Raw genomic sequence first — 19,336 nt, forward strand, 5'->3', positions numbered from 1 at the left:
AAGTTGTAGTGGATGATGAAAGTTTGAAGGTAGGAATGGTGATGAATGAAGATGGGGTAGGCTCCAAGGGATGAATGTGTGTGTTGGGTGATTATGGTGAAACAAGGTGGTGTTTTCCTTATTTCTATTATTGTTATGGATTAGATGTGTTTGTCTTCTACATTCCTTTGCGAATCCCGTTTCCAGATGTCGTGCAACATCAAAATGGATTATTGATGTTGTTGCGAAATCAACAAACATATGATTTCAAGAATCAATAGATTGTTGATGGAATACGAACATGACTAAAGGCAACAAAGAGTTTCAAGAATCAACACATGGTTTCAGGAATTAATGTATTCTTTTAGAAGTGTATTATTTCAAGAATCAATGTATACTTTTGAGAATGATTAGATTTTTAAAAGATTCTTCAGAATTTTTTATGAGTTCTTTCAAGTTTTTAGAAATATTCAGTGGTCACGGTCTATTCTGTCAAGACTATATAGCTTTAGTTTTTGTAATTCTGTCAAGAATGAAGTTTATTATTATAAGATTTTTAGTAGATTATATTTAGTTTTTCTTCTAGATTTATGTATTTCTAGTTGAATGCCTTATTCCAAAAAAAAATCATATTTTTTAAAGAATGAAAATATACTCTGTCACGAATATGTATTTTTTTTTTCAAAAATTCTTCTACAATGTTTGCGTTTTTTGAAAAAAAGAAAATAAACTAAATAAATAACTAGAAAATCTGAATTTAGTTATTTTGTTGCCTAAAATAAAAATACAAAAAATGTCCATAATACCCCTCATATGGATTTCAATGTTGAGTTCTTAAAAAATAAATAATAATAAATGAAATCATATTCTTTCAAGAATGATTCTTATTCACATGATTCAATGGCTAGGATTGAGTTACACAATAACACAATAGATGTGATTTATAAATGAACCTAGCCCTATATATATATATATATATATATATATATATATATATATATATATATATATATATATATATATATATATATATATATATATATATATATATATATATATATATAACAAACTCTCATAAAATCTAGGGGTCTTCTTTGATCTTTGCTTGACCCGTTATTTAGGAAAGACTTCAACGTCTATTTTTCTTTGACCATGTGCCCTTTGACTTGGTTCATCATTCATTAATCAATTCTTTACACTTGCATAAGATATTACAGAAAACATGAAGGCAATCCCAAGATATTGACTAGTCCAAGATATTAGGCTTCTTAGGATGTTAGTGTAAGTTCAAGTTATTGATAATAGTAGTTATATTCTACCCATAAAATTTATTATATTTTTTTATATTATAGTATTGTACTTTAAATAACATTATAAATTATAGGATCCTATTTTTTTTTGTTTTCTCATTTATAGCATTGTACTTTACATATTATGTAGTTTTGAGGGCTTACCTATTTATGTCGTGACAAATTAACACATCTCTAAGGCTATGATTATTTTACATACATTTCACTTAGAATATACGTACATTATACACATATATACACCCATATACATAAATTATACACAAATATATTCTTGATTGCATATAAATACACATATACATATATTATACATACATTAATTTATATTTACAAATACACAAATACATATATAAACATATACCAAATACACATATACGCATACCAATTACACATACACGTATACCAAATACACATACAATGATACACACATACATACAAACATTCATTATTTCAAAAAACACATAAACATATACAAAATACACATACATATATACCAAATACACACATATATACCAAAAATACATAGATGTTACCCTTAAGCCGATACACATATGTTATGATCAGAATTGATAGCGAAACTAACTTGAAATCAGAATATTGGTGATGTGGTGGTGGTAGTTGCTTGAGAAGGATGTATCTGTTATAATCTAAACATAAACATGAACAAAATTGAACACCAGATTTATAGTTGAAAAGCCAAAAAAATAAGAAAAACCACTTTGGAAGAACACTATATAATTCTCAATGTTGAAAAGGGTTACAAAGGTGTAGAACGGGAATGAAAAGGATAATCCAGAAAGATGATCTGATATCCTATATATAGGACTAACTAAAACGAATCCTAATCTAACTAACTTACTTGATGGGCAAGGAAACAAAACAACCAAACTAATATAGTTGTCAAATTCTTGGGTACTAAGTTGAAAACTGTTCGGAGCATATCCAACAAACTCCACCTTACGACGAAACCAATCTTCAGCAACGTAACCTTCAACCATCGAATGAAATGAAAAACATATAGTGTTCAAAATTCCCTAAGTACTTAATTTGAAATACCAACCAAATCTGAACAAAGCTTATATTAACGGTCAGAACCGGCTTCGTCATCATGTCAGTCGGGTTGTGCTTGGTGTTAATCTTTTTCACCTTGATATTGCCTTGGGCAATGACATCTCTAATGTAATGGTGTCGTATGTTAATGTGCTTCGTTCTCTCGTGGAACATCAAATCCTTGGTGAGGCATATCGCACTTTGACTTTCACAATAAATTGTAGTGCATGAGTAATCACCACATAGCTCGCCGTACAACCCTCTAAACCAAGCAACCTCTTTCTACGCTTCCGAAATAGCCATGTACTAAGCTTTTGTAGTAGAAAAATGAACGGTAGATTGAAGTGTAGCTTTCCAACTCACGGCACAATCGCCGATAGTAAAAACATAACTCATGAGATATTCTTTTGTCGAGATCGTCTACATAATCAGAATCAACGTATCCAAATCGCCTAGTTGTTGATTTCCCAAACTCCAAACAAACATTAGAAGTACCTTTAAGGTACCGTAAGATCCATTGAACGGCTTTCCAGTGTTGTTTTCCCGGATTAGCCATAAAACGACTTACAACACTCAAAGCATGTGATAAGTCGGGATGGGAACAAACCATAGAATACATTAACGATCCAACTGCACTTGAATAAGTAACCTTTGACATCTGATCAATTTCATCATTTGTTTGTGGAGAAAGTCTAGAAGAAAGTCGGAAATGCACGACAAGTGTAGTGCTTATCGGTTTGGCATTTTGCATGTTGAATCGATGTAGAACTTTTTTGATGTAACTGCTTTGGCTTAAGTATAACTTGTCTATGGATTGATCCCTTAATATTTCCATACCAAGTATTTTATTTGCATCACTCAAATGTTTCATCTCGAACTCCCGGCTAAGTTGGTTTTTCAGTTTGGTGATGGAAGACTTGTCTTTTGCAGCTACAAGCATATCATCAACATGGAGTAATAAGTAGATAGGATGCCATTTTTCAAATTTTAGGTAAACACATGAATCATAATATGATATTTTAAATTTTGAGACATCATGAAGTTATCAAACTTCTTATACCATTTTCGGGGTGATTGCTTTAAGCCATAAAGCGATTTCTTTAACCGACACACCAAATCTTCTTTCCCGGGAATAGCAAACCCTTCGGGTTGCTCCATGTAAATGTATTCTTCCAAGTCACCGTGTAAGAAAGTGGTCTTCACATCAAGTTGTTGAAGCTCTAAATCATGCATTGCAGCAATGTTAAGTAAAGTACGAATGGAACTATGCTTGACAACGGGAGAAAACACATCAGTAAAATCTATACCAGGTATTTGGCTATACCCTTTTGCAACGAGTCAGACTTCGAATCTGGAATCTTCCTTTTTCTTGTACACCCATTTGCATCTAATTGGCTTCATTTCCTTGGGTAGTTTGACAAGTTCAAAATTCTGATTCCTCTCTAGAGATTCCATTTCTTCTTGCATTGCAATTATCCACTTGTCAGAATCAGAAGTAGAAATTGCTTCGGTATAGGATGACGACTCTTGATAATTTTTAATTTTTTCGGCAACCGAGAAAGCATAAGCTAATGAATTAGCAACATTATTGAACCTACTAGGAGGTCTAATAACCCTTCTAGGTCTATCGGTTTCAATAAAACAATATGGGGACGAAGACCTTGAAGGAGTTAATGAAACATTGTTACTCGGGTTGAGTGAATTGTCTTGATTTTCGGTATTTTCAGAAGCGATATTGTGCTGCACCTGAATATGAGCACTCTCATGAGAATCAATATGATTAGGAAAAGCCTGGGATGAGACTAAAATATTTGGCAAAGAACCATGTTGAGAATTGACGTGGTTGTTGGGTGAGTAATACATCACAGTTTCGTTGAAAACGACATTTCGGCTTTTAATTATTTTGCTTCTCTCAGGATTCCAAAGCTAATATCCTTTCACCCCTGATTTTTAACCAATAAAAATGCATTTAATAGCTCTAGGATTCAGCTTACCATTATCAACGTGAGCATATGCAACACACCCGAAAATCCACAGCTCCAAATAGTCTGCGGGCGAACTGGACCAAACATCAATCAGAGTCTTCTTGTACAATGGAATTGAAGGTGAATGATTGATCAGATAACATGTTGTGGAGGCTGCTTCAGCCCAAAATCTATTATGTAAAGATTCCCCGGATAGCATACAACGGGCCTTGCTAATAATGGTGTGATTCATCCGTTCAGCTACACCGTTTTGTTGCGGCGTATGAGGAACGGTATAGTGACGAAAAATACCTTTGGATTTGCAAAATGATTCAAACTCTTTTGAACAAAATTCCATCCCATTATCAGTCCTTAACTTTTTAATTTTCTACCCATTTTGATTTTCAATTATGAACTTCCATTCTTTAAAGGCAGAAAATGCGTCAGACATGTTTTTCAGAAAATAAGGCCATACCTTTCGAGAGTAGTCATCGATTATCGTCAACATATAACTCGAACTACCAAGAGATTTGTGTTGGGAAGGACCCCACAAATCATAATGTATGTAATATAAAATGCCTTTGGTGGTGTGCTTGCCGGTATTGAAATTTACCCACTTAGATTTACCGAAAACGCAATGTTCGCAAAATTCCAGCTTGCCTTTATTGAAACCATCAAGTAGACCCCGTTTATTTAATTCGGACAATCCAAGTTCACTCATATGGCCTAATCGACAATGCCATATTCTAACTACATCAGTTTCTAAAGACGTGGTGGAAAAAACTGGCTAAAATTTGAAGTAGTTTCGGGATTCACTGAAGAATCGTGTTTGTGATCGATTTTGGAATTTGTTAGATCCTTTGGGGCTGATTTGTCATGAGAATCAGGTAGATGGTTATTAGGAGATACAGGAGTAGCAGAAGCAGTGATAGTTGTGTTAGATTAGGTGTCTAAGCCAATAACTATAATTGGTATATACTTGAATTGATAGTAGCATAGTTCTTTTGGGTTGCCCTCAAAACTAGCAACTAGACAAGATAACTTTTGGAGAGAGTAGGTTAATTTATTATTTGATTAATAAATTGAAATAAATGATTTATTAATGTATTATGAAAATAATATATTAATTAAAAATCATATTATTTGATTAATAATTAATCAGAAATTAATTGGAATTAATTTTAGGATTAATTGAATTAATTAAAAGTTCAGGGGCTGTTTGGCAATTTATTGATAGTTGAGGAAAGAGGCTCTAGAACCTCCCTAGAAGTGGTTGGACGAAAACTTCTAGGAAGGCCCTAGAATTTTCGTTCAAGGGCTCTTGGATGGGAGTTCACGGGCTGCTTGGTCCTTAAGCTAAGGAATTAGGGTTTCCTCCTAAAACCCTAGCTTTGGCTCTAAGCTACCTCACCTATATAAAGAGCCTTACTCCATCATATTTTAGGCGATCCGAAACCCTAAAGGAATAGCCGAAATTCCTAGCACTTCTCCCCTCTCTCCTCTCTCATCCTCTTGCTTGTATTGGGTGTGAACCACTAGAGGCGTGACACTTGTGACGCTTGCTCTCAAAGTTTGATGAAGACTAGGATTTCATTGTTATTGCTATATAACAATCAAAGGTATGTTTTTCTAACCCTATATGTAAATTTCGAAAATAATATAGGATTCCTAGGGTTTCCTAATTGATGTTCAAATGTTGTACGTTCAATTAGAGAAAACATAGATCAGGAAATTAGGGTTGCATGCACACACAAGTTTTTGTTTGTTATGCTCAAAACCCATCAGTGGTATCATAGCCTTGCTTGTTTTCTATTGACTTGATTGCAATGGTTGAATTGGTCAAATTAGGTTTTATGGAAACTAAGCCCTATTGGACAAGGATTTTGATTTTAGGGTTCCTTAGGCCCTAAGGTTTCAAAATTTAGGAAAGGGTTGAAACCCTTTCCCTTGCCCTTCTAGTTTTGATTTTGAGGAGGGTTCCTTGCACCCCAAGATTTCAAATATTTGGCAAGGATTGAAAACCTTGCCTTTCTCCCCAAGATTAGCTATTTTCGAAAATTAGGGTTTCAGGGTTATCTTATTTTTGGTAATTATCTCATTATTTGATTAATTGGATAATTATAAAATTTGGTTTATCCCTCCCATGATTTTCGAAATTTTGGGGGAGAGGATTAGGATTAAATTATCTTGATTAATTTAATTGGATAATCCTCAATTGATTTAATAAATTAATTAAATGTTTAGTTAAAAGATAATTATTAAATCATTAGTTTTAATTTTAAATTTAAATTAAATTTTTAATTTCGAAATTTAAGATTTAAAAACATAAGTATTTTGAAAATTTTAAAATACATCCTTATGGATCTTATTATTAATTTAATTAAGTGATTAGTTAAAAGATAATCAATAAATCCATAATATGGTTTAAATTTAATTAAATGAAAAGTTTAATTTATTAAAAGATTAAACCTTGGAGTTTTAAAATGTTTTAAAATACACCTTATAATATATGTAAAATTAAATGTTTAATATTTACTATATGTATAAGACTAAGTCAGTCGAACCACTAGTACGCCTCGTTCACAAAGCCGATCTATAAGAGGAGTTTAAGGAAGCGGCCTATAAAATGATCGTCATTGGGTATCCACTCTTACCCACCGCTCCCTTGATTGGTGGAGGGTCATTAGCCGAACAGGTGTGATAGGACATAACCTCATTAAAAGTATAATGATAAAAGGTAACTAAACTATTTTCTAAAATTCCACTCTTATTTACTTTAGGAAAAATGTGAATTTGATGCTAATCCATGAAATTGCACATTACACTTTATAAGTCGTGAGTGGAGCGCGTGTGGCTAACCGCCACCCTAGTATAGGAGTAATAAAGAGTAGTAATGGGTGTCTCGAAAAGTATCGTTGATTAATGGAGCGCGTGTGGTTAACCGGCACATTAAAATGAGATGATAAATGACATCGAGAGTACCAAGCTAATTTTCATGGTTATTCACATCTCGTTTTTGATCCTCGGCATCCTAGTCATAAAATTGAGAGCATAATCGAGATTAAAAATGCCATTGATTAGATTCAATGAATCTCAAATGATCTAGGAGTTTCATGAGATTGAAATTGGTAAATGCTTTACCTACCTGAAATAGATTCAAATTTGATTACGGCATCTCTCTTCAAAGTTCGAATCGAAAATATGGATCCTAGCCTTAATTTAAATTTATGGGTTAATAATTAAGGGTTAAAATCAACTAACTTGAATTCTCTTTTCTCCTATTATAGATGTCAAGTTCAGACAACAATAGTCTTCATCCTCCTCCTCCAGTGACTCTCCCTAAGTCATGTTTCCTTCAAGCTGAAAAATACGAAGTCACTCAAGCCCTGTTGGTAAGAAAACATCAAGATGGAAAGTATGTGTGTGCGCACATTCTGAATATGAAATCGTACATTGATAGATTGGGAATGTTGGGTGCCGTTTTCCTAAGGGAGCTAGCCATTGATTTGGTTCTACTTTCACTTCCTGAGTCATATAGTGAGTTCATTAAAGACTACTATATGACTGACCACGATGTGACCCTAATTGATCTGAAACATATGTTGATTGTTGCTGAAGCAAAAATGCTTAAGAGCACAAGTGAAGCAAAAATTTTTGAAGGATCTGTCTCCTAAATTTCCATGGACATTGACGACAATAATTGTAGTCCAAAAAAGGTTTCTCTTCCCAATGGAAAGGGATCGGCCAAGGTCGAACCGTTTGATCGTATGGCTAAGAGAAAAGCTAATTCTGAGATAGTTCCATGTGCTAATCCTGAAAAGTCCATATGCTTCTAGTGCCGATTGGAGGGACCTTGGTTGTGAAGCTGCCCTGACTACCTGAAAGATCTTAGAGATGGTAAAGTCAAGTCGTGTGACTCTACTTCAGGTACATCCATTATGTAACTCCATTATTTTTATAAGTTCTTATTCATAGATTCTTAATACATGATGTGATGATCACATTTTTATGTTTTGCAGGATCTAAGAGAAAGAAGGGAGCTTAGGAAGAGTGAGCTGAATCTGACAGTGAGAGATGGATTTCGGTCGCATGGTTCGATGATCAGATTTTGGAAGCTACTTGTAGGAGTTGTGATAACTTAATAGATTGCTTAGGAGATGTTTAGAAACATAGTTATCATATTTTGCATTGTAAGGACAAAATGTTTTCCGCTTATTATCAATAAAAGTAAATTTTTGTTGCAATGACATTTACGTAAGTGTTGGTTACATTTCTATTATTGGCAATATTAATCGCGAATTAGATTCTTGTTATATCACTTGTGGTGTTGTCATAATTAACCAAGTGAAAAAGGAATTCTCATCGCCCAAGTTTCAATTGGATAGAAACTTGGAGTCATGCAATTTGAATTGCATGATGTATAAGAATCTTGATCGTTGGAAGATTATGACTGATTCATTGACCACATGTTTATGTGAGTCAAGTGAAGGACTAATAGATCTAGTACAAGTTGATATGAACTATTCAGATCCACTACAAAGGATGATAACTTTATTCGTCATGATTTACTGATGTTTCAGTAAGAATGGTTATGTTTATACGATTAAACATAATTCTGATATTTTGAAAAGTTTCAAAGAGTGGCAGAACAAATAAGAAGAATCTGTTAGGGAGAAAGATAAAGGTTTCTCCAATCTAAAAGGAAAGGATAGTAGTTTAGTATCATGTTTTGTGATTGTATTATTGATTGTGGAACCATGTCATAGTTAATCCTCGAAGAACATCTTAGTGCAATGTTTAACTAAGAAAAGTAATCGAATATTGTTGAAATGGTTAAGTCAAGAGATGTGTCATACTTCGTATCCAATTAAAATATTAGAGTCATACTATAATACCTACAAATTGTATCTTGAAGCTTGTTTCGTACTAACTAGGTTTATAACACCTCATGAAATGTGGAGTAATAATGTTTTCTTACTCTAGCACACTGGAATTGGAAGTTGTGATGTTTTGGTTAAAAACAAAGGATGAACTAAGACCAATTCCATGAAGTGTTTTCTTGTCAAGAATCCATACTAACTTTTCAATATGTGTTTTTGCTCATCAAGGATTGTTCCTTGAGAGAGAAAAACTTATATGTCAAAAAGTCAGTGGGAGTCTTGTTGATCATGAAGAGTTTCAGGAGTCAACCAAGAATAGACCTTTTAGTTATCACTAGCACACGACTTGAGGTTGATGACCTATCTTGTTAAGTTGACACATTCTTGTTTTATGTGCATCTTCCAGTTGAGTTGGCAATGCTTATGAGTTCTATGGTTCTCATTTAACTACAAAGGGCAGAGCATGTTGGTCAGTGATAGTACGTTGGTCAATGGAAGTGAGCTGCTTAAACAACTTGGAAGCACTGGTAGGCCGTTGTACTACCAGAAGGCAAGAAATTCAAAACGAGTAAAGTTCAATCCATGAAAGATAGATTTGAATTTTTCATAAACCTTGTCTTATGATTGTAGGTTGAAAGTGATAGATTCACATGGATGGGAACACATATGCCATAAAATTTAGATAGCAAAAGTTTTCGCTCTAATTCATGAAAATGATTATGATGAAACACTTTTGCTAGTAGATTTTAAAGATTTGATAAATATCATTATGGTTAGTGGTTGTGATAATCGTGTTCTCAAATTCGCAATATGATTACGACATCCCTTTTCGTAGTTCGAATTGTGAGAAATGGCATGAAATAGTTTGATAGTTCAGGACTTATAGCTATAAGTTCTGAAAGGGTTTAAACACATACACACACAGACATACTATCTAATGAAATGTGTATAAGCTTAAGAAGTCTAGATGAAGACTTATCGAAGCATCACACGCCAGAAATCTGTACTTTAGTAAGAAAGTCAACAGTCTTGATTTCTAGGAAGTCCAATTGATTTCTGGGTACATGTCGAAGCTAGTGGGAGCATAATTATTATGCAATGAAATCATAAACTTTATTCTAGTGGGGGCATATTGTTATGCTAAGTGTTGCAAGTTGGCAATATTATTTGTAGGAAACAAAGTTTACAAATTTGCAAGTTGCAAAATTTGAAACTTGTTTTGCTATAGTTAGACATAAGGGAGAGGGCACTCATACTTCATTTCAAAACTAAAAAGTTTAGATTGAAGGTTTTGATAGAACTTAGCCATGAATATATATGAATATCATGTTGAACTGATTCAACATAGGAAATTCAAAATATGGAAATATTATAGCAAGAGACTAAGAAGATATCAGGTCTTTATGTAAGACATAATGGATCGAGTCCTATATGATTTGGATATAAGATTGATTACATGTGCTATAATATTCACATGTTCTGATTTTTCCAAATACCTTGGGCATTGAGAGGGAAAAAGGACTAGAACTTTGAGTAACTAAAGTTGAACAATTGTCAAGAACAATCTGAGGTTATACCAAATGATTGGTTGCTTGTGGACAGTTGGAAGTATAGTATTGGTTGGAAGGACCATAGTGACATGTTTTAGATTGGTATGATTCTTGATCAAAATTGATGGTCATATGGGAATATGGAAATGTTTCCTTGACGGGAGTTGATTATTAAAACCCACATGAGAGTTAGAAACTTTAATGCAAGGAAGATATTCAAGGAGTGTATCTTAAATTTGAAACTTCATTACCATGGAATTGTTTTTACTAACTTCAATGGAACATTTTGTAATATCATTGGCAAAGTCTCTGTGACTTTGAGGCCTTGACATCACAAAATGACATTGCATAGAAAGTTAGAATTCTAACACATTCAAGTTGTGACAAGAATTTGAATTGTGAAATGAGCATCATTGGAATAGTGTCCAGTCAATCTGTTCATAAAGGAAGGACCATAGAGAGACATAGTATGCATGTTTATAACATGGCATGACTAATGTTTAAGTCAAATGTTTCGTTGATTACTCGAAAAATTATACAATGAATAAAGTCTAATTAATATGGCGATTAAATAACAAGAGTTTTATTTATATTCATTAGTTTGAGACCATAGTTAAATGAGGTTATTATTGTGTTTTCACTTCGCATGTTTTACTTCCCGAATAATTGGATTATTCAAACATCCACAGTCGATCGTACTTTTGGAAGTAGGTAGCGAATTAAGACTATCGTGAATTGAATTGTAAACTGTCTATGGAGATTAGACATAGCAATGGTTTTGCTGCAATGTTCATGAGTACTTGAAAAATGGGGATTTTGAGTATTGGATAAACCCACACTCAGAAAAATACTTCATGGATTTTATCACGAGTAATTTTGAGACGATAATATCTTATATTCTTGAAACGGAGATATATGAGTTGTTATTTGCAAGTCGGTTATGCATTGATAATACGTAAACGCATCAGTAACTTGATGTTATAGAACATATTGTTGTGCGTGATTTGATGAGTGAATAATGCAAGCATATAAGTCGAAGTTTATCCGTTCCTTTTTCCCTAACGGGAAAAGCGATATCTGTGGGCCCCTCGATGATTTGATGTCGACATTTAAAGTGCTTGGCCTAGCCTGGACTGAATTGATGTGTTCAATTGGTAGTCTGAATCAATTGTCATAAATTAGAAATCGGGAAACAAAACTTGGACAATGAGATTGATTATAATCCATATCTCATTTCCATATGATATCTTGTAGAACGGAGGAATATTTGATCACTTATCTTAGGACACGTAACTAACTGGGTCAGAGTTCAACAACGTCTTTGAGAGCTACAATTTGCTAATCAGTTTTTGAAGTTATACTGGCAACTATAGTTATTAGACTTATCCAAGTGGGAAACTGTTGGATTAGGTGTCTAAGCTCATAACTATAATTGTTATATACTTGAATTGATAGTAGCACAGTACTTTTGGGTTGCCCTCAAAACTAACAACTAGACAGGATGACTTTTGGAGAGAGAAGGTTAATTTATTATTTGATTAATAAATTGAAATAAATTATTTATTAATGTATTATGAAAATAATATATTAATTAGAAATCATATTATTTGATTAATAATTAATCAAAAATTAATTAAAATTAATTCTGAGATTAATTGAATTAACTAAAAGTGCAGGGGCTGTTTGGCAATTTATTGATTGTTGAGGAAAGATGCTCTAGAACCTCCCTAGAAGTAGTTGGACGAAAACGTCTTGGAAGACCCTAGAATTTTTGTCCAAGGGCTCTTGGATGGGAGTTCATGGGCTGCTTGGTCCTTAAGCTAAAGAATTAGGGTTTCCTCCTAAAACCGTAGCTTTGGCTCTAAGCTACCTCACCTATATAAAGAGCCTTACCCCTTCACATTTTCGGTGATATGAAACCCTAAAGGAATAGCCGAAATTCCTAACACTTCTCTCCTCTCTCATCATCTTGCTTGTATTGGGTGTGAACCACTAGAGGCGTGACACTTATGACACTTGCTCTGAAAGTTTGAAGAAGACTAGGATTTCATTGTTATTGTTATATAACAATCAAAGGTATGTTTTTCTAACCCTAGATGTAAATTTCGAAAATAATAGAGGATTCCTAGGGTTTCCCAATTGATGTTTAAATGTTGTATGTTCAATTAAAGAAAGCATAGATTGGGAAATTAGGGTTACATGCACACATAGGTTTTTGTTTGTTATGCTCAAAACCCATCAAGTTGTACCCCGAACATAGTACAATCCATTGGATTTTCGTAAATCAGCTTTAATAACAACTAAAGATCATTTTGAGATCTTTAGCATACTATCTCCACCTGTAAATTTGATACCTTTACTGCCGAAGACACTAAGTGATATAAGGTTTCTTTTCATCTTCGGGATGTAACGAACATCGGTCAATGTACGAGTAGTACCATCAAACATCTTGATACGAACAGAGCTAATTCCTTCAATTTTACATTGTGAATTGTCAAAACCATGAACGGGTCCATCGTTGAGAATTGGTTCAAAGTGGAAAACCAATCTTTATGTGGGCACATGTGATATGTGCAAGCCGAGTCAAGAATCCATTCATCATGAATACCGGCAACCCCGACGATAACAGCAAGAACTTCACCGTCATAATTATTGTTGTCACGCGCATAATTTGCCGATTTGTCTTCATCTTTCTTTTCCCCGTTTCTATTTTCTTTATTTTTCAACTTGTAACACTATGAATTATCATGACCATTTTTGTGACAATACCTGTAATTTTTGTCTTTGCCTTTGCCTCGAGATGTGGAACGCCCTTTCTTTCTACGAAATCCCTTATCTTTGGAACAACCCCGAACTGATATCCCTTCGACTTTTGAACTACTTGCCCCGTTTGAAGATATCATCTCTCTCATATTTTCTTTTGAATACAAAGCGTCATAAACTTCATGTAAAGTAAGGGTGTCGCGACTATAAAGAATTGTATCTCTTATGTTTGAGTATGAGCTCGGAAGAGAGCACAAAAGAATCAAACCAAGGTCTTCTTCGTCATACTTAATTTCCAAAGTCGCTAAATCGGATATGATCTCTTTAAAATCAAAGATGTGGTTAAGTAAATTACCTCCCTCTTGAAGCTTATGTAGAAAAAGATTTTGCTTTAAATGCATTTTACTCGTGAGATCTTTTGACATGCATATTGACTCGAGCTTTAACCAAACGGCAGCGGCAATTTTTTCATTGAGTACTTCATGGAGAATGTTATTGTGGAGATGTAACCGGATTTGTGCCTAGGCTTTACGATCCTTCTTTATCTCATCGTGAGTCCAAGTAGCTTGAGCTTTATTTCCAAAGGAATCTAATGCATCATCGTAATCTGCTTGAGCCAAAAAATCTCGCATCTTCTTGGCCAAAGTTAAAACGAGTGCCACGATCTAAAAGTTGTAGATCGTATTTGACTGTAGCCATTAAGAATAATCAATTGAAACAATTATTATTTAATTTCTTACGAAAAAACAAGAAATAAGAAAAAAAAACGTCTTGTTATAATCTAAACATACACATGAACAATCTAAACATACACATGAACAAAATTGAACACCAAATTTATAGTGGAAAACCCAAAAAAAATGGGAAAAAACCACTTTGGAATAACACTATATAATTCTCAATGTTTAAAAGGGTTACAAAGGTGTAGAACGGGAATGAAAAGGATAATCGAGAAAGATGATATGATATCGTATATATAGGACTAACTAAAACAAATCCTAATGTAACTCTTTTACTTGATGTGCAAGGAAACAAAACAACCCAATATAGCTATCAAATTCTTGGGCACTAAGTTGAAAACTGTTCGGAGCATATCCAACAGTATCATCGAAGAAGAAGAAGTCAATGGCGGTGTGGTAAAAATAGTATTATAGTCTAGTTGATATATGAACTTTTTCTCCACATAAAGTTCCTTTCGAATTAACATGGTTGAATTTGAACCCAGATGATGCCATGCCCTATTTATATTGTTGTAAAAGATAAATTTTAATTATTATTTATATCCGAGATTGTTTGTATTTCCTTTATAATAATATATGTTATATAGAACGTATTTAGGAAAACTAGTTGGTAGCCAGAAGCTGAAAGTTGGTAGCTGATAACTGAAAGTTGTAGCTTTCATTTATTATTTGAGTATTTGAAAAAATTAGCCGGAAGCTTTTGAAATGTGTTATATATATATATATATATATATATATATATATATATATATATATATATATATATATATATATATATATATATATTAAGGGCAATTCTAGAAATTGATTAAAAAAGTTGAATGGTTTTTTCTTAAACGCTACATGAAATTGCTTTTAGATTTAAAAATTTTTTAAACTAAAAGTTAAACGCTCGTACTCTCAAACATTTTTTTTTGTTTAAATCGAGTTTCAAGCTAAAAACTAAAAGCTAGAAGGTTCCAAATGGTTGCTATCAAACACACCCATAAATAATTATTAGATGTATAGTATATATCATTTTAACGTTTTTTATATAAATATTTATGAAAACTACCGGTAGAAATGATAGAAATAATTTTTTATATTTAAAACAAAAAGTCAATAACATATAAGTAGATTTCTGCTTATTGCATTTTAGTATCGCATAAGCTAACCAGATCATTGTTGGGGTTGGAAAACTCTTCTATTAAACACGAAAATAGAATTACAATAGGAGGAGCAACTCTCACACTCAACTATTACAAAAAACCAACCCTCTCACTAACACTCTCACTCTAAGTGTTATACTATCTGTTTCTCTGTGTTTTTGGGATGCATACAACTGAAGAATGAAGTCTCTATTTATAGTCTTGGCAGCCACCATTGTAGTTGCGTCTATTAATTGTGTTCATCATAGGGTGGGAAGAAAAACTTGTCCCGTAGGTTTCATTTTGTCAACAATGATGGCTACTGTAGCTTTGGAGGCTGGAACACAACAAATCTCCCCCTCCAGTCTCCGTCCAACAATCCTCATCCCAACTATGTCAGCACATAGTCTGTGTTTCTCTTGTGTCACCACCTTTGTCAACATGTCTGCAGGATTGTTATTGGTGTTGATCTTTAACAACTTCAATTCTCGTCCCTCAATTGCTTCTCTAAGCCAGTGATAACGTATATCAATATGTTTTGTACGGGAATGGTACATCGAGTTCTTACTCAGGTCCATAGCACTCTGACTATCGCAATGAATGATGTACTCTTCTTGTGGAAAGCCTAATTCTTGAAGAAACCGTTTCATCCATATAAGCTCCTTCCCAGCTTCAACGGCAGTAATATACTCGACTTCTGTTGTTGACAGTGCGACACACTTCTGTAACTTGGATTGCCACGAGATAGCTCCCCCTGCCAAAGTAAAAATGTAACTTGATGTAGATTTCCTACTATCAAGATCTCCTGCCATATCGGCATCTGTATAACCTTCCACGATTGGCTTTGCTCCCCCGTAGCATAAACATAGTTTCGAACTACCCTTCAGGTATCGAAGTATCCATTTGACTGCTTCCCAATGTTGTTTTCCCGGATTAGCTAGATATTTACTCACAACACCGACAGCATGAGCAATATTTGGTCTTGTACACACCATTGCATACATAAGACTTCCTACGGCTGAGGAATAGGGGACTGCCTTCATCTCTTCTTTTTCTTTCTCAGAAGATGGACAATTTTTCTTACTCAACTTGAAGTGGTTAGCCAAGGGCGTACCAACGGGCTTGGCATTTTCCATGTTGAACCTTTTGATCACACGTTCAACATACTCTTCCTGTGATAAGAACAATTTTCTTGATTTTCTATCACGGATAATTTTCATGCCCAATATCTGTTGTGCTTGGCCTAAGTCTTTCATATCAAAGAACTTAGACAAATCCTTCTTCAAGTTGTTGATCATCATTGCATCTTGGCCTACTATCAACATATCATCCACGTAGAGCAAAAGGATGACAAATTTCCCATCTGGAAACTTCTTCAGATAGACACAATGGTCTGCAACAGTTCTCTTGTACTCATAATTCATCATAAATGAATCAAACTTCTTGTACCACTGCCTTGGGGCTTGCTTAAGACCATAAAGGCTCTTCTTTAATTACAGACGAGATGCTCTTTCTTTGGGACTTTAAAGCCATCAGGTTGCTCCATGTATATTTCTTCATCCAAATCACCATGGAGAAAGGTTGTTTTCACATCCATCTGCTCAAGTTCAAGATCTAGACTGGCAACTAATCCGAGTACAACTCGAATATACATCATCTTCACAACTGGCGAAAAATTTCATCAAATTCGATTCCTTCTTTTTGTTGGAAACCTTTGACAACGAGTCTCGCCTTATACTTCATAGTATTTCCCTTGCCGTCTTTCTTCAACTTGAAAATCCACTTGTTTTTCAAGGCTTTCTTTCCTTTGGGGAGGTTTACCAACTCATATGTTTGATTCTTCTGCAAAGAATTCATTTCTTCTTCCATGGCCTTCTGCCAATTTGCTTTGTCAATATGAGATTGAGCTTCTTGAAAACTCTCTGGCTCCCCCTCACTAGTAAGAAGGATGTAGTTTGAAGTCGGATATCTTCTTGATGGAGCACGGACTCGTTCGGATCGTCGAAATTGAGTTCCTTCATTTGCAACTTCTGGTAGTGGATCTGAATTATCCAGGGGTGGAAGCTCCCCTTCATCAACACCTTCTTGATATGCATCATCGACTTCTTCATCCACTTCTTCAGCGGAAACATCTTCTTTATTTTCAGATATTATATCTGAAACTTTGGAGCTTTGTTGCTTGTTAACCGGTGCCTTGAAATCATAATACTGGTTTTCATAAAAAACCACATCTCTGCTTCGAATAACCTTATTTAGTTCTGGGTCCCATAGCCTGTACCCGAACTCTTCATCTCCATATCCAATAAAGATGCATGGAGTGGATTTGAGGTCCAATTTCTTCCGCAATTCACTTGATACATGTGCAAACGCTTTGCACCCAAATACTCTCAAGTGAGAATATGATATGTCTTTACCCGTCCATATCTTCTCCGGAACTTCAAAATTCAATGGAGTGGAAGGTGACCTATTTATTAGATAGCAAGATGTCAATACAACTTCACCCCAGAATGGCTTTGGGAGTTTAGTCATGCTGAGCATGCATCGAACTTTCTCAACAATGGTGCGATTCATCCGTTCTGCTACACCATTGTGTTGTGGGGTTCGTGGGACAGTCTTTTCATGTCTGATACCATGTTCCGTCCAGTATTTAGAGAACTCACGGGAATAGTATTCGCCTCCATTATCTGATCGGAGACATTTTAGCTTCTTGCCTGTTTGTCTTTCCACCATTGCATGAAAAGCTTTGAAGCGGTCCAATACTTGGTCCTTCGTTCTCAAACAGTATGCCCATACCTTTCGTGACGCATCGTCAATGAATGTCACAAAATACCGGCTTCCACCAAGAGATTCTACTTCAATGGGTCCACATACGTCGGAGTGGACAAGGCTCAGCAACTCAGAGCGGTTCTTTCTTGTGGAGCTAAAGGAAACTCTGTGTTGTTTCCCGAATAGGCAGTATTTACAAGGATCCAAGGCAACATCTTTTGCCATTGAAATGGACTCCTTCTTTGCAAGAGTCGTCAATCCCTTCTCGCTCATGTGGCCTAGTCTTCTATGCCACAAGTTTGGTGATGTCTCTTCTTTAACAACATTGAGACTTGGTTGAAGCAACTTTGCATGACTTTTATAAAGAGTACCATCAAGTTTTCCCCATGCAACAACCATAACACCTTTCAACAACTTCCAGGTGCCATTTTTGAATTGATTATCAAATCCTTGGACGTCAAGAGCTCCAACTGAGATAAGATTCATTCTCAGCTCTGGGACATGCCGAACATCTTTCAACACCAATGTACATCCAACATTGGTCTTTAAATGCACATCACCAATACCAGCAATGCTTGAGAAACTGGTGTTTCCCATCTTCACGGTACCATGGTCTCCGGGTTTATAAGTACTGAATAAATCCCAGTTTGGAGTCGAATGATATGATGCAGCGCTATCAATCACCCACTCATCATCATGAGTTTCAACATGTAGGCATGCTTCCTCCTCGTATGTAACAAGGGCAACGTCTTGTGTTATGGTGACCATGGTTTCACCATTCTCCTTGCTTGGATGCTGGCTTGTCTCGGGCTGCTCTCGTAAGAACCTTCGGCAATCACTCCTTTTGTGGCCATAATAATTACAATGATTGCAATAGCCTTCGAACCATGTATTTGAAGATTTACCTTGCTCTCGCGATTTCCCTCGATCTCGTGATTTCCCACGATCTTGGGATCTTCCTCTACTTTGACCATGTCTACCTCTGCCTCTACCTCGACCTCAACCTCCAGTTCTGCCTCCGCCTCTTGCTTTGTTTTCTGACACGAGGGCAAAAGACTGGTCTGTACCAGCTTCTTTCCTTCTGGCTTCCTCGTTCATTAGGGCATCTGTGACCATCTCCATTGTCACTTTACCACCGGGGGCAGAATTGCTGAGAGTCACAACAAGCGTCTCCCAATTATCTGGTAGAGAACTCAAGAGCAATATGGCT

This window comes from Lactuca virosa, chromosome 4, assembly GCF_052849685.1.
Source record: "Lactuca virosa cultivar CGN04683 chromosome 4, Lactuca_virosa_CGN04683_v6, whole genome shotgun sequence".
Classification (NCBI taxonomy): domain Eukaryota; kingdom Viridiplantae; phylum Streptophyta; class Magnoliopsida; order Asterales; family Asteraceae; genus Lactuca; species Lactuca virosa.